Source organism: Diadema antillarum, unplaced genomic scaffold (genome assembly GCF_040938485.1).
Source record: "Diadema antillarum isolate AM-2024a unplaced genomic scaffold, OU_Dant_1.0 scf00000141, whole genome shotgun sequence".
Classification (NCBI taxonomy): Eukaryota; Metazoa; Echinodermata; class Echinoidea; order Diadematoida; family Diadematidae; genus Diadema; species Diadema antillarum.
The window spans coordinates 396,664-414,378 of NW_027271030.1; the positions used below are offsets into that span (position 1 = coordinate 396,664).

Consider the following 17,715-nt stretch of genomic DNA (forward strand, 5'->3'; position numbering starts at 1 on the left):
TTATGCTGAAAGAGCTTCTCATGTTTAGCATATGATCATACAGATTCATGCAACAGTGCAGGAAATAATTTCTGCAGTATTCTAAGCGTAAAGTATAAAGAGTACAAAATTAAAGAGCAAAGATATGACAGAATGCTTTGTAACACTGACTCCTTTATGGAGGGAATAAAAGGTGATGGTCACTTCAGTTGGGATTTTTCAAAATTCTTGCTGTCTGCAGTCTGCTTGAAGGTTTCTCAGATGGTATACCCTTTGTCAAAACATGATAGAAACTTGCATGTGTGTAACTTGGAGTGGTGTATCAAATCTCAGACTCTATGGAGACTGGTAAGATAGGAAGCTTTGTATCCGGACCAAAAGCTTACTCTTTTATGGCCACTGTCTGTGTAGAATGCCATATTTTACCAGAAATTTTGATGTTGTTAGTTACCATGAAAATGAACTTAATGTCATGCAGTGTAATATCTCACTAAGTCCTAGTTTAGTATCTACCTTGTATACAAGGGGGGGGGGGGGAGGGAGTAACAATTGGGAGAAGAAAAATGCTAGCTACTGATGGTGCACTTTCCTGATGAGTGGATCCATAGCCTACAGGGCTTCCTTCGATCAGGTGTCACTGTGTGTACAGACTGGAGGATCCTCACGCAGAGAAAATCCTCTGTTTTGAATTCCTCAGCAGTCCGCAAATCCAAGAAAATTGATTTGACTGTCTCATTGATGCTCACTGATTATCACTCATAAAATGGGTTCGATACCATGTGATGCATGGACTCTCCCGAGACTTTAAAGCAGGAGTAGGCCCTTTGTTTTTCTTTTTCTTGGGGGGGGGGGGGGGGGGGGGGGGGGGGGGGGGTTGTCACAGGTAAACAAACTAGTGGACTTAAAAGCTATCATGAATCGTGAAATATCATAGTTGGCCTGAGGGATTTCCAGTGTGAGGAAGGGAAAAAAGCATCTCATTAACATCTTATTGATTGGAGTCTGTCTCCGTGGTGACTGTCGCTTTCTCAAGTTTTCACATGGTTGACTTTCTATGGTGTGGTGTTTTCTTGTGAGCATTTCTCCACCTCACATGGATCTCTAGTCCTTGATCCCCCCCCCCCCCCCACACACACAGGTATACACACAAGTGACAAGACTGGTGATTGTCAATAAAAGCAACACCACCTGCAGTCAGTGCCAATTGTCTGTTGGCATGGCAACTCCAAAGTGAGTGAAGTTAGCCATGTGATGGAGAGGGATGATGGTTAAACTGTTTAGTGATGGGATGGTTGAAATTGAGAAAATGTCCATTTCAGAGAGATTATCTTCTCCAAAAGACAAATATGCCAGAATAGAAACTATGGACACTTTGTAAAACCTGTCAACCATTGCTTTCATTGTTACATTTGAGAGTCTACCTGTAACTTCTAACATCTTCTCACCATAGTCTTTGGGAAGACTTTACTTCAAGAAATTATAACATAAATGCAGAGTGATACAGTGACCATGTTGATGCCATCATGAGCACATTGCCACAGATTTGAAGTATGAAGGAGTACTATTCATTTGTTTCCTGAGCATATGACATTTAATACTCAATTATGAGTCATTGGGGCTGGAAACCATTCCTGTAAACCATGAATCATTTAAAATATTTACCACTAAATTATTACTGTCAGACAGAGTAAGTTGACTAACTTGTCTGAGGTGTGTTTATGTGAAGTATCCCAGCTATGTCAATGTTTATTCAAGTTAAGACTTAAAACACATCTCTTTATTTACTGTATTTGCCGGTGATAAAGCCACACTTCCATATAAGCCTCATCCCGACTTCGGCAATGCAAATAAAAAAAACAACCAAGCAAACATTGAAGGATTTTGTTCTGATCAAAACTCATCACTTTTCTACATTTTCAATATCAGAAACTTCAACTTTTCTGCATGTTTTTGTATGTTTCATAGCAATTTGTTTATTTATGGTAAGTTTTATCTGTGTTTTAGCTGTGTGTCCAGATTCTAGTATGTATCAAATATGAACAATGACTGAGAACGTGTGTGCAAAATGTACCTTTGCCAGAAAAAAAAAAGCATGTACATGTTTGTGTCTTCATTCACACACACCAAGGGGGTTTTCCTTGCACACATTATTCAGTAGCTGAGTACAACATTGCATGAGGTAGCGCTATTGCATGAAGCGAGCATGCAAGGCGAGTTCCATAGAATTATGATTGCCGCTATGGCTGCGGCTATGCAAACTAACAGTAACTTGACGCGCTGTGCTTTGTTTTTGAGATTTTCTTAAATGTCCTCAGAATTGTCATGGAAGCAACAGCTGTAAGTAGGTAATGACAACAAAAAAATGTCACCTGATTGCGGAACATAGCATTATCATGAAAATTAATTATTTCACTGGTTGAATTAGAGTTGGTCGTTAGCACAGCGCATATTTGCATTATCATTATCATTAGTAGTAGTAGTAGTAGTAGTAGTAGTAGTAGTAGTAGTAGTAGTAGTAGTAGTAGTAATAGTAGTAGTAGTAGTAGTAGTAGTAGTAGTAGTAGTAGTAGTAATAGTAGTAGTAGTAGTAGTAGTAGTAGTAGTAGTAGTAGTAGTATTAGTAGTAGTAATAGTAGTAGTAGTAGTAGTAGTAGTAGTAGTAGTAGTAGTAATAGTAGTAGTAGTAGTAGTAGTAGTAGTAGTAGTAATAGTAGTAGTAGTAGTAGTAGTAGTAGTAGTAGTAGTAGTAGTAGTATTAGTAGTAGTAATAGTAGTAGTAGTAGTAGTAGTAGTAGTATCATTATCATTGTTATTATTATCATCATCATCTTCATCATCATTATTGTTATTATATGAAAGCATAACACTCTGGTTAGTGATTATCTTCAACCCCTTTCTACACCACATTCACTCCTTCATTGTTTAAACATGACTTGAATACAACAGCCACTAAAACCAGAAAAGCACAATGAACCCACCACAGACATTCAACACTACTCAGCTCACACTTTGTCAAACTTTACCTGTTTTCTGTTTTCCCTTGTATTTCCAGATTTCTTTTTTTAAGCTGCACTGAGCAGATCATGTCCAACAAAATAGCCATATTAGTTGTCATGCCTAATCCAGTATAATAGATGTGAAGACAACCATAATACCTACTCACCATTAAAAACATGTAATTAATGTTCCTTGAGTGACTAATAGCCATGATGCTATTGTGCCAATGAAAAGAACAAAAGAAATATCAATGTCTTTGAAGCAAGTTTAAATTTTATCTTGCATGACAGATATATTTCCTTTCTACTCTTTTTGTTGTGGTATCTTGCAGTAATTTCTGTCAAACTAAGGTGAAGTTACGGTGTACCATGTGAAGGAAATGAAAGGTTGTACCATCTTGAGTAGATATGAATGCTATACTGAGTTTGCATGCTGAAGCTTGACTCCTGTTTGAATACACTGCACTGTTATTGCCAAGTCAGCTTGTAGTGATCTAGACAGAAGATTGATATATCGAGTGATATTAGATTAGCAGATATAACCAATCAGGAGCTGACAACGTGATGGTATTGATTCATTATTGATACGCTACCTTAAATGGTGCCACTATCTACAGTGTATGCCAACTCTAAGCAAAGCAGCTTCTCACATGACAATCAAATCTTAACTTTCAGTGACATATCTTTTTTTTTGGGGGGGGAGGGGGATTGCCATACTTTATATCATAGCATACTTAGTGGTTACTTATATTGTAGGGCACGACCTGATACGCTATGTAAGGATCTATAGTAAATGATTATTTAAAGAATCTTATAATAATTTGATTGTCACTTGATACTGTAAGGCTAGTGTGACAGCAGATGCAGAGCAGCTTTTTGTTTTTCTTTTTGTTTTTTAACAATCAAAAGACTTTTGACACAATTTACAAAAATTAAACAAATATGACCATTTCAGCCTCTACAGTCTAAAGGATTTTTCTACAACTGGTCAAAAAGAGGCTTTTTATTGAATAAATGCCTCGTTTGTGTTTTGCTTCTTCTTCAACCATCCTGTCATTGTTATTAGAGTAACTTTGTGTAGAAACTACTTATTTTTAGGAATCACATACCCTAGAATATTAAGAAAATATCAGATGGTTCTTTTGGTATTTTTCTTCTTAATTTGAAGAGTAGTTGTCATGCAATGGATCTGGAAGAAACTAATTGATGGAGGCCATGCCATTCATTGTGTATTTCACTTGACTTGCTGTCATTTAAGTCAGCCTATTTTTGTTACCTCTGTCCATTTGGTCAGTGTAGTCAATGTGATTAATATGCATGTGTTCTTTGTATTTATATGTTCTCTTCCTTTCTTATTTCTTTCACTTTTGCATGTTTTTTTATTTATTTGTTTCAGGCATTTCCTTGTCCTTTTCTGTAATTATTATCTTGTAATTGTACATTTCAAGTAATAGCACAGTATATCAATGGCTGTGACCAGTCACTTGGATAATATAATTATATGCCATCATAATTTCTTCATATATCTCTCCTTTGTGTTGTTTACCTCTCCCCACTTCTCTTCCTCAGATCTCTGACCTGATTTGATATTAGCGAGGAGCCAAGAAATCTAAACGGTCTCTTTGTTTTCTCACTTGGTGAGTTGCAGTCACAAATTTGGAATATATTGAATCAAATTCTGGGTAGCTCTTTCTTCAAATTTTCTCTTTTCTAAGCTTTACACACACTCTCCTCTTGTGTCTTCATATCTCCCTCTCTCTTCTTTACTTTATTTCTAATTTTGCACACTTTCCTCTCTCTCTCTCTCTCTCTATCTCTCATTTTTTACAATCTGTCATGCTTCCCCCTTTCTCATATAGGACTTGTACTTTACAGCAATTCAATTGAACTCAATTTTCTTTTTTACAGCTGACTTACATTGTGGTTGTCAAAGAAAAAAATAAGAATTTATGCACTCATATTTTTACTGGTTTGCAAATGTTGACAGTGTTTGCACTTTTTCTCTTGACCATGGAGTTCCTTTAATCATTCCATCACTGTTTGCTGTCTTGTCACAACCAACAGCATGCCAACCACACCTAATATTTCCTGTGTATTTCACCATGGCAACAGGCATCAATGTGCCGCTATAGCAAGCACGAGGAATCAACATTAATAATGATAATAGCTATAACAATTACAGGGATGATAATGATTAAACTCACACATTGCAGATAGTGATCATTACATGGCTAATTCTTGCAAAATGTGTCCTTAGAATGATTGAATAATTTTCGTCAATTAGCCTGCAATACCAGTAAAGATTATGACGATGAACGATGTAATGCAATAACACGCATGGCGTTTGAGGTGATGGGTGGTATTCGTAAATGTGATTATCTCAAATTTATGACATCTAGAAGTAGAGTGTACATGTAGATGAGAGTAAAAAATGATACAATGCTGATATTTTTAATAAGGTATCACTTTCCTCTATTTACACTGCTCCCATTAGTAAAGTTATACCTGATATCAGAAGTTTACCAGTGGCTAGCCGTCATTAGTTTTCCCTCTTTTCTTTCAAGTAAGGAGCACAGATGATAGTATCAGAAGAAGTAAGTCGTGAAACATTAGTCAGTGTAGTGATTTTGATGACTTGAAGACCGACTATGTAGTGATACAGATTGATGAGAGTGATGATAATCAAAATGAATCTGATTTTCATGTGTCTCAGTTGTCTTAGTGTAAGTGTTTTTGTTTGATTTTGTTTTTTAATTATCATGCCATAGCCAGCACCTTGACCCTTTCACCATATATTGGAGAATATTCCTACATTTCCCGATCTGAGGAACATGTTCTTGAGCCATGTTAGTTCTTTGGTCAGTCTTCTCTCCTCACTTCTTTTCTCTGAATTGTGTAGAATCCTTGCAAAGGGTTTGATGCGCAATGCAAGAGCAAGGTGTGCCAATTATAGTTTTTTTTTTTAAGTAACATTGGCTTTAGTGTGTTATTCTTAATGTGGAAGAGATGTTTATTGTTAGCAGAGTGGCAGTATTATACCAAAAGCCCTCTCAGACATACTGTAAAACACAATATTTTCGCGGCATTAAATTTTCGTGAATTGGAGCTGATGGCGTTTTTCACGGCATGAAATTTTCACAAATTAGAGCCGATGGCATTTTTTGCGGCATGAAATATTTGCGACTTCGCTCCAACATTCAATGCATATAGTTTTGACAAGAACTTTCATGTGCATTTTAATTTTGCGAATCTTGGCTCTCGCGAAATTCGTGAAATAAAAAGGCACACGAACATTCCCCATTTTACAGTATTATTTGATTGCCCATTGTCCACTATGGCAATAGATATACTTAAAAAGAGAAAAAAAAGAGACACTTGCTATTATCAAGAACTCAGCTGTTTAAACATAATTTTACCATGACTTTTCACCTTGTTTCTGAAGAAAGAAACTCTAAGTTTGGTTGATGGAAAAAGAAATGAATGTACTTGTACAGTGCTGAATGTAATGTTTCATTGAATATAGTTAATAAACTGTGTCCTATCACCAGTAACGGTATGTGTTATCTCACTGAGTTAAATGTGTAAAATCTGGAGCAGTCTCGGCTGAAGAGGAAGAAATACTCCTTGAAATGATGAGACACACCAGGGAGATGGCACCATGTCTCAGAGCTGGCTCGGTCTATCCATGTTTGAAGTAGGTGAAATGAAAGTGAATCAATAATTGAAAGGTAAAAAACCTATGAACTTCATGTCATCTGATCTGCAGTGAAAGAACTGAGGAGTAGGCCCAACCTGTCTTCCTTCACCCACTCTTTTTCCTCTATTACTCCTGAGGAGCACTAGTGCCACCTGTAGAGAAGTAGAAGAGGAAAAACTATATTCAGTCTGTGCTTCAGTCCTTTTACTTATCAAGTCATGAAATACATTGTCTGTGTGTGTGTATGTCTGCATGTCTGTGTGTTTAATACATATCACCATCAGGAGAGAATGTATGCGAATGTTGTTTTGTTAAATTTTCATCACCATGCAAAATTCATGAGAGTATGTCATCGTGTGTTCCCTTGAAACCACATTACCCTATATTACTGAGCCTTCCCTCTCTCAAAAGTGGGGAGAAAAAAAAAATCTACAAGGCTGCAATTTGGAAGCAGTGCTCAGAAATCGACTTTTCCCCCGGGCAGGCAAAATATTCTGCAGTCATCCAAGAAAGGAAAATAGCAGGGAAAAGTACTTATTGTGATTTTATTTAGCATGTTCTTTACTACAGCAGTGAATTCAATTGCTCTGCTTCCAACGTTGGTTTCTATGACTCTATTGAAATTGCGTGCTCTTTGATATTTCATTGCCTCCCCTTCCTTGGAGGTTTTCTTTCGTGTTTGTAGGTGACTTTAGGCTTTGATGCAGAGAGCAAGCATCAAAGAGCAAGGCCATCCCCCAATCAATATGTATTGTTTCCTCTCTCCCTCCGTGTCTTCACCGCTGCCTACCACATATTACTTAACTGTTGCATTTTGATATCAAATTTTAAAAGAGAGAATTTTGTCCAGGCCAGATCACCAGCAGTGGAGCTGAGCTCTAATGCCCCACACGCTTCGTCAATCGAGTCATTACCCCACCCCCACTTTTTCCCTCCCTCTCTCCCTCCTTTACTCTCACTCTGTCATACTCTCTCTGTCCACATCATCCCAGCTATACTGAACTGTAATGTCAGAAGTCAGCCAATGAGAGGGGCTGTGACATGGCTCCCTGTCATTGGCAGTGCCATTAGCCAATCAGGACATGCCATCTGTAGGGTTACTCCTCGGGTAGTCCCAACTCATTTGCATAGATGCTGTGAAATAGCTTACAAAAGGGAATCTTGACTGCGATTGTATCGTGTAGCCGGGTACTGCATGATACCAAGGTGAGAGGGAAAAAAGATTGAAATAAAAATGTAGTAAATATCTGGGAAGGAATTTATTCTCACCTCAGTACGCTTTGATTCTACATTTCTATGATTCCTGGCTACCTCTGCAGTCTGTTGTACACCATCCTTTTTTTTTAGAAGATTTTTTTTTCTTTCACAATATTATGAGCTAGTATAGATTAACTGTTTTCTTTTCTATGTTATGATTGCAAACCAAGCTGTAGTGTCAGCACAGACTGCTCTCCACACCTTTGAGAGACTTCTGTAGAAGTTCCTTTCTTTTATCTTTTGCACATGTATCATTTACTGGTTTGACCATTTCTTTTGCTGTTCATGAGAGACAAATAGAAACAACAAAGCAGTATTTGCTGAGTAATTTCCACTGGCATGACTGGATTTCTACCATGGTATCTGAAGATGAACATATCACTTAAATGTTAAAGACATTAAAGCTTATACCATCTTTTCTTTTTGTGAGGTTCAAATTGAATTTACCTTTTTTTTTTCTTGTTTAGATAAATATACAGTGTATGTAGGTATTTTAGCACATCATGCAGTTTGAAGAATGTGATAATTTACCAGTGCACCATCATATGACCTACAGCCACCTGAAGAAGGCCCTTTAGTCACATGACCATTATATGGCTTGTAATTATGTGATGGGTATTAAAAAAGTGATCATGAAGAGCCCAACGTTTACCAAACTTCATATCAATTTCTATAATCACATGTTTTAGCAGTCATCAAGTTACATGGAAAAAACATCATACTGTAAGACACTTTTCTGCATGATAGTGATGTATATGATTTACAACACTGAAACTTGGGCACATCCGATATTATATGTCAGTCACTGTGTTTTGAGCCATAACAGCTTGCAGACTCAAGATGAAAATATTATTCAGACTCTTGAAAATATTCTGCAACATCTGTTAATCATTCCATGTCTCTTTGAAGTGAATAGATAAACCTGAAAGAAGGTATTTTTGAGGTGAAGACAACATGACTAAAGCAGCTGTCCAGTGCTTGCATCAGTCTCTGATGATACAGACTCATAGAAACTGGGTTGTCAGTAAATGATAGCTGTCATTTGTAGCCATTCTGATTGTGGGATGATGCTATACCACTCAGCATGTCCAGACCTTTGATTGGAAGGTTGATCAAAATCCCTATAGATGTTCGTCAACATATTACATTTTTGATTGAGAGTTTGTTGTTGGTGGTGGTGGTGTTTTTGTCAGTTACAAAATCATCTACACTGTATTATCCATCTCTGTCATGGAGAATATCAATCACTTTAATATGGCTACTGTGCAGAAAAATTCATGAATGTATGCTAATGCCTGCCTCAGTTGTTTCACTCTTAAGTAACCAGCAATATTGTTCTCATCCAACAACTATTTTCAGTCTTATCTGTACAATTACATTTTCTCTTATATTGGCATGCCTTTTCATAAACATTTATTCTATTATTGGTTTTCTGAAGTTGAAGAGACAGACAAAAAGAGGGAGAGATTTTACCATTACCCTTCATTGGGAACCACATTTTTCTGAAGATATGATTTTGTTACAATAGTAATTTCTGATTTGTCTCATTTTCATCATTTGTCAAGTTTTTACAATTTAATATATTCCTTCTGTATGGCACATACCACTCAGGGTTTTTTTTTTTCTCCTTTTTTTTTTAATCCATTGTCCACTAGCAAATTAAGTCCCTCACAGCATTTTTCATTCATCTTACGAGATAAAATTGGTTGAACTGCTTAAGGCACCCAGGTCTGTCAGAAATTAGTGTCCCGTTTTTAGGGGTAGAATGGGGTAAACTGGGGGTTTGTAGTGGCAGATTTGATATCTATCGGGCACCTAATCTCAACAGGTGGGTGAAAACCCTGATGGTTAGAGGGGGAAAAAGAAATAAGTTTCTTAGAATTACCACCCGTCTGCCCACTGAGTGTGACGTCACTTGGCAAAGTTCAAGACATTTAAGTCTTGTTGCATTTTGTTCAGATGTTTTTATCAGAATACTCCATTTCTTTTGTGTCTCCATGACAGCAATAGAAATTATCTTATTTTATCTCACTGTAAATTAAGATTTATTACACCCCCTATAGCTTTAGATAGTGAGTTTAAGTCAGCATTTAGTCATCTTCAGTTGGCAGATCTATCTCTACATTTTGATCTTAGATCAATCTGTGTGTCGCCTTCGGTTATAGGTTGTCGGGTGTGTCTGTGTGTGTTTCTTGTGGGGATTAGCAAGTGTTTCTGCCATGTTTGAAGGATAGTAGACTCTATTTGTAATTGATTATAGGCTCTTCACCAGGAATCATCTGATGCTATATACATATCACGCACAATATGACTCTTTTAGTGTTATTTTTTAACAGCCGATCACATGGCAAAGGCTAGTCAGCCAAACTCTAATCGTCCAAACTCCTTTCTAAAATTTTAGATTAGCCCATGGGATAGTACTTTTGGCATTGCAAATGGGTTGGCATTTTTGGCAGACACCGTCAAATTCTAAAGGAATCAACAAACATACGTTTATGCTATTGGCATGGCAGCATGGAACTCTCATAGTAATATAGCATGAGCATTTCACATGAGGTCTAGGCTCATCAAAGAATTGATTTTTGCCAATGCAACCTAAATGTATTGTGCATTATGTGCATGACATAAAATTTAGGTTAGCTACAATTGTAATTATTTAGGGTGCACACAATGCACAAACTGTTCAAACCAACATACTCTGAGTCTTACAAAGTATAGTAACCCCATGGTCCATGTAACACTCTGTAGATCTGGATTTAGGCTATTTAAACATTCCAAACTTAAACTGGTAAATATAGAATATAAAACAAATAATAAAATCCTAATTTGGATGATAAGACAAAGATATTGTACTGATATGAAAGCTATCTCCCACAGTGCTAGTGCTTCAGAAGAAAGCCCTATCCGTATAATCTGAAGAGTTGCACAGTTTTCATATCTTTTTCAAGATTATCTGTAATGGTATAATGTTTATTACGCTTTCTTCAGTCTGTGTAGGTTTTGAATTACTACATTTAGAATTTATAGAAAACTGACTGTAATTTAAATGTATATCACTGTTGAAGATTGGTAGCTTAAACCTTGTTATGCAATGCTATCATGCACTGCGATTAAAACTGAACCACATAATTCAGACGTATTGGCAAAAACCAAAAATTCATGAAGTGTTTTAAATGGTAGAGAATTACACTTATACCCCTGCATACACAAAGTGTATAAGAGGGTATATAATAGGAATCAGCATGTGGGTGTGCAGTCCGTTTGAAATCTTGCAGCATTCAAGCATTCAAAAAATTAAGGTCAATTTTAGTATGTATGATCTATAGGTGTAGATTTAATGCAAGACGGCATTGTGTTAGTGTCAGAAAAAAGCATTGTCATTGTAACCACATATTTTTGTATCAAAGTGAAGCATTTAAGCGATTAAGGTCAAATTTGGTCTACAGGTATCAAGCTCTATAGGTGTATTTGTGCAAAATGCCCTGTGTGTTTGTACCTGATTAACCCTGGTTCAATTCTTTTTAATAGGAGTCTGAGTCTGCTGGAGCGGGGGTATTAATCACCTTCAGTGATAGTTCTAGTTTGTAAAGAAAATATGTGTTTGGTTAATATGAAAATTTGCAACAATGTGAAAATATGTTTGATTTTTATATCTGCATACTTAACTGATGATTTCTTATCAATCATTAGTAAACTGACAGACTGGCTATCACTTCATATTGATAAAGACTTAATAGCTATTGCATACGCCATATATTTTGCAAGTCTAAATTTTCACAAATCGGGACTTCCCGACAATTTCGCGAGTGGTTAAATTCGTGATCGTGGAGGCCTGTATTGAACGGAGAAGTGTACATGTGTACGTCACATTTACATCGGGATCAGAGTCAGTATTTTCGCGTGTCTTTAATTTCGCGAATAGCACCTGACTCGCGAAATTCGCGAATATAAAAACCTCGCGAAATATTCAGCGTATACAGTATTTGATTTGTCAGCAGTCTTTTCACATGGCAATGAACTTTGAGCTCTTTTTAAATGCCACACCAATCCATATTAAGCGACTGAGTACATTTTGAAAACTTGCCCAGAACTATAGCATCTTTTCATCAAATTGTGAGTACATCTTTCTTTTTCTCTTACAAATTGCAGGAAGTGAGTGAAAATCACAAATAGTTATTTCTTACAGCAATTCGTCACATCATGGCCTCCATTATGTTGAATTACAGATGAAGTTTGGGTATATGTTTAATATTTTCTCAACCCCTGAATCACAATTGTTTCCTGTCTTAATAGATTACCAGTGTTAGTTATGCTTTGCCCATGTTTAACATAAACACATGAAATCTGCTGTGATATGTGGCAATTGGCTCATGAAATATTCTCTCTGGAGTATCAGAAGGTGTTATTTTTCTCTTAAAAGACCAAAAAAAAAACCCACAAAAAATAGCAATTCTCACAGCCAAGAGCATGTAATGAGTAGTATGTAATATGAGCCCTGATATGTTTGTCAGAAATAAGTCAAGCTCATTTTCATATTCAATCTGTAAACCGCCCACCTTCCTGATGCTGCTTGAACCTTGGAATTTCCTGATCCGTCACCTAGCAACTCTGAGCGACAGGGATTTTGAGATGGTATTTGAGGTTTTTTGGAGCAAGCGTACCATGTCTTGAGGGAGAGCAGAGTTGTGGGGATTTGGCGAAGAGTACTGCAGCTGCTGCAGGCTTTGGATGGCTGCCTACTCCCCTTGCCTTTTAGAAGGCTCGGCTTTGAAGAAAACGAGATGAATTTCTCAGTCTCTGTTAGGTGTAACAGATGGGAAATACTATGACTGCTTAATTGTGTTTTCAGGTTGGATCATTACATATGAAAGAGTCCCTTCATAATTGCCATTTTGTTATTCTCTTTGTGTTCTGTAAAATAATTCATCTCTTAATGTTGAATTCTGGAATTTTGGGAGGGAGGGATATTTAACAGTATACCTGCATTTGAGTGAGTTGTATTTGGAAATGTAAGGATATATGTGAAATGTTCAGCAAGGTAGAGAGATACCTCAAAGCAAGTTCTCAGATAGTCTCCTGTGGACTGCTACATACTGTGTCAGCTAATCTCCAACTTTGGTGATGATTGAAGTTACACTAGCTTTATCTCATGTGGAATGATGAAAGAAAATTGCTTCTCTTTCAAATGGATTAATGTTCCATGAATTTGCATTTCCACAAATATTAGGAGATGAATACATTTGTTCCATTACTGTGACTCATACTCAAATAGTTTAGGATTATGTCAAATGAGATATTCATGAATTCATACAGCTTGTTAACATGACTTTAATTGCATTTCTGTAAGGGAGCGCAAAGTGGAGATGGAAGCTTCAAAATTAATGAATGCCATGAGAATTGGGCATTCATTTCCATTTCACCTCTCTCTCTCTCATCTGTCAAAGATTCTATTAAAATCATTCAGGCACTTCCATCATGGAGGGATGGCTGATTTCTGTAGAGAAAATGGAGTGCTGGCAGTGCCATACATGTATTCATGTCGTTAAATGTTTGCATGCTAAAGCCATAGAATGGAGCTGGAAAAGGCAGTCTTGCACTCAATACTACAAAGTGAGCCTTCATATTAAAACATCAACTATAAAGGCCTTGTCAGAGCTGATGACAACCCATTAGTAGATTAGAAATTCATAATTCATGACAGGCTGAGGGGTGGTAGAAGAGTAACAGCCTCAGTAAGGCTGTTGATGGGGAGGCAATTTGGAGGTTGTTGTGTTCTTGTTGGGAAAGAAGTGCCATGGTAATGACATTGGTTGTGCCTGACATACATAGCTCCATACTTTGTCAAAGGCTTTTATGACCCCATTTGTGTGTGGGTAATAGCACTTAAACGAGTTTAGACAAAGACTTTAGTGTGGAAATGTTCCATAAACTATGAAGCACAACTTCCAAAGAGCCTTTCATATGACTAGTATGGGGAAAGTAGTTTGGTAATAGTTTTAGAATTGACTGATTTGTATGCCAACACGTGGCTTATTTGAAGGTGTATATTAAAAGATCATTGTGTTCATTTGGTATCTCATGTAATCATTTGGAAGTGGATCCTTGCATCCATCTGTCGTTTCCACTCTGTTGTTAGTATGTCTTATATGTATGATTCAGTTATTAATCAAGCTTGTCTCTAGTTTAAATTTGAAAAGAAATTAAGGGATTAGCTCTGGCAGAAACATTAAAAAATGTCAGGTACAGAGTTTGAAATGGTCTCAGATATCACTGAATATCCTACCTCTCAAAGAGTTTTATGTTGTTTTATAACACTATGTCAAAAGAGACATAAATTTCTGGTCAGCTTATTACATTAAGAGCAAAAATGTTGCATTAGGTTAAAGGGAAAGTACATCCGAATGTTATGTTGCTTTGTATGAAAGCATAAAATACAGTGAATAGATGAGTGAAAATATGAAAAAAATAGACACATACAAGAAGTTATGAAATGTTAAAGTTTAAAAAGCAAGATAAACTGGCAACTCTGTGAGATAGATGTTGAGTAGCTCTTCATTTGTTTTGTACACAAAAGGCCTATTCATTTTTCTCTAAGAAAAAAAAATATATATCTTTAGAACTGATCGTGGCATATGCCATGACTAATACATATTTGTATGTCCTTTTTTAGTGGACAAGTTCTCTCTGTGCCAAAATGTTTTAGAAAAATAAAAAACTAGTCAAATTGTGTGTACAATGTACAATATAAATGGAGAGCTGTTCAACAAATACATTACACAGAGTTGCTAGTTTGTCTTACTCTATGAATTTAATCAGTTTGTCTGACTTTTTGCCCAAATTTTCACTAATCTACTTCCATCCATACATACATACAATATGTAGCAACATAACATCAGTATGGACTTTCCCTCTTAGGTCTATTACTTCATCCTGTAGTTTGGCATGAAGGTCACAAATATTTGGAGACAAACTTTATAATTAATGGATGTAGTTGGACATAGAGGACAATCACAGAACAAAAGTCTGTTAATTCACTGATTTTCCCATATCTGCCAATCTACAGGTTATCCCTTATTTCACACAATTGCTGCAAACACCAATATATGGGATAATCCATAGCAGAAATGGCTTTTGACAATGACATCATTTATATAGCTCTTATTATAACCTGTGAACTCTGACCTGACATCCCACATTCTTTTGCCATACTTCCTGTCTCTGTTGTTTAGATTGGTATTCACTTTTGAGGTTTACAGCTGAAAGAATAAGTCTACATCTATGTGAGATCGAACACTGCTGTACACATAAGTACTTTACTCTCATCCCATCCATAGAGTTTAGTTATATCACACCAGTCCACAGCCATTTGTAAATTTTCATTCAATATTTCTTCATATTTATAAGAATTATACCCTATAAGCTATACCAGTGGAAAGCTTATGTTATGAAGACATCATAATTGATAGTATTTTTTTCTTTATAAAGACTATAAATATTTTTCATTAATGGTTTCCTCTGACTTTATTTTTAAAGCGATATGATTATTCATGAATTTATGATTAATATGTAAATATTACTTTATTAAAGACCATTACTTTCTCTTTCAATTGACTTTTCTAGTTTTCCATAGTTTTCTTCTCATTTAAGTGTTTGTGACATCACCTTGAATTTGAGACAGCACAGTTTAGTAAACAGGCGTGAAATAGGCTCTGGCACCAGCAGCTTATAAACTACATTACGCCACCACTGTATATGGGTTAAACACATTATATTAGAGTTGATGTTTGACATTTGGTTTCCACCTGTTCAGAAAGAATTACCTCTTAACTGATATGCAAAGTACTGTAGAAAGTTATGGTGGCATACAAGCAAGTTGTTTATGCAATAACACCAAAGAAGGAGTAAAAGTATGCTATTTTGTCAAACTTTTTGCATGCATATAATTATTATTCAGGGAATTTGACAGAAAAATATGAAATGCTTTATGTCAGGGTAAAATTGTGAAATGTTTATACTGTATGTTCACCAATCCTCATGATGTTATTACAGTATAAGAGAGCAAAGAAATTTTAGAATTTTGGCAAAAAGCTGATTGAAATCAGCTTATCAAAAGACGCAGGTCATAATCTGAAATGCTACTGAATACTTAAAACAAAAGGAGTACCTGTATTTGTCATATCATACATTTCATCAAAATGCCAGTATGTCAAAATTAAAGTCAGTATTGTGAACCCCAGAGAAACAATCATACATTCAACATATTATCTGAGGCATTTTTTTCTTTATTAGTACTGGCAGTTCAAGCAGATTTTATTTAGGTTGTATACTTGTGCATGATAAGGAATATTAATGATGCATGATAGATGGTATTAATAGTTAATAGTTATGATATATGGATGATACGGTATGTTAATAGGTAATAATCATGATATGTATGCATGATCTTGGGTATTAATAGTGTAGATATCGACTGGTCTTATGTGATCCTTCTTTAGGGAGAGCCTTTTTCATTGGAGAGGTCATTGACTCAAATGTCAAATTCTCACTTTTTACCAAAAATTTGTCATGCTGCAGATAAACTTTTTTTTGAAAGTATATACTTTTGTGTGAGTGAGTGTGTGTGTCTGTGTGCACCTGTCTCATCTGTCTCATTTAAGACAGCAGTAATTAATTTGTATATTGTTTATATGAAAAAGAAAGAAAATTAAAGATTGACATAAACAAATAATAGACTGAGAAATCTACATGCAAGTTAACTCTAGTCCAACATAGTCACCACATGGAAGACCAAGACAGCAGCCATGTATACAGTGGTGAATCTTGATGAGTGTAAGACTTCCGGGAAGCCTCCAACTGACCACCCCGTGACTGACCCCTTGACTGACCCCTCGTCTGGCAGCTTGCTATGCTTTCAGCAATATGTCCAGTAGAAATGAGAATCTCATAGTCGCAGGGATGATAATATGAGACAAAACTCATTCTGCCTAGAGAAGAGCAATGGGGAGATGTAAGGATGATAAGAATGATGTGTTGACTGCTGGATGAATGATGTTACATCACCAGGGGGAGATGTATGATGATGTAGGATGGCATCTTAGCTGGAGGCAACATTCAACAAGTCATCACCATTACCAGCTGTCAGCAAGCAGATCACCTACTCTGAGAGGATTCTTCAGCCAATAACTTTGCCAAAAGTGTGGACCATAGGCCAGATGTAATCCCATATGGCAACAGTAACAGTATGCCCTTTAAGAGCTTAGACATCATTCCCTGCACAATAAGGTAATGGACCTTTCAAAATGGCCAGCCAGCAACCCAGACTTCAGCCCACCTGGACACCTGTTGGATAAGCTTGCCATGTGATGACCCACTAAAGGCCTTTTCACAGCAGCCCAATGAAAAGCCAATCTTGAGATTTTCTTCCTTTTTTTTGCAATTAGAAATTAGCACACTAATTCATTTCTTATTCACATCAGCCTGAAGAGAATTAATAACAAGCTATATCAACATTTCTAAAGTTTAACTCGAGAAGTTTTCGTGATGAAATCTTTCAAATTAGCCCATTAATTTGAATTCATGAATTATCAAATAGTGCGCTATTTCATGATCGTGATAAACTTGTCAACTTTTGAGCACACACTCTCAAGGTCAAAGATCATAGGCCATAGGTCATAGGTCATAGGCCAATGTCAAATACTGAAATTTTACCATTTCCCCTTATATCTGATATAATACCCGAAGGTATTTTCATGGAACTTAATTGTGCATATGTACCAGTAACAGGCA

The 17,715-nt window shown here is 36.3% G+C and overlaps 1 protein-coding gene across 1 annotated transcript in view; it reads left to right on the plus strand.

The window, feature by feature from the left end:
- Positions 1-4,541: 4,541 nt before the first annotated feature.
- LOC139721252 (heterogeneous nuclear ribonucleoprotein K-like) overlaps positions 4,542-17,715 on the plus strand; it is a 92,393-nt gene continuing 79,219 nt past the window's right edge. Inside the window, exon 1 of the mRNA XM_071632574.1 lies at positions 4,542-4,612. The gene's annotated coding sequence lies outside the window, so the exon portion shown is untranslated. The remainder of the gene's footprint in view (positions 4,613-17,715) is intronic.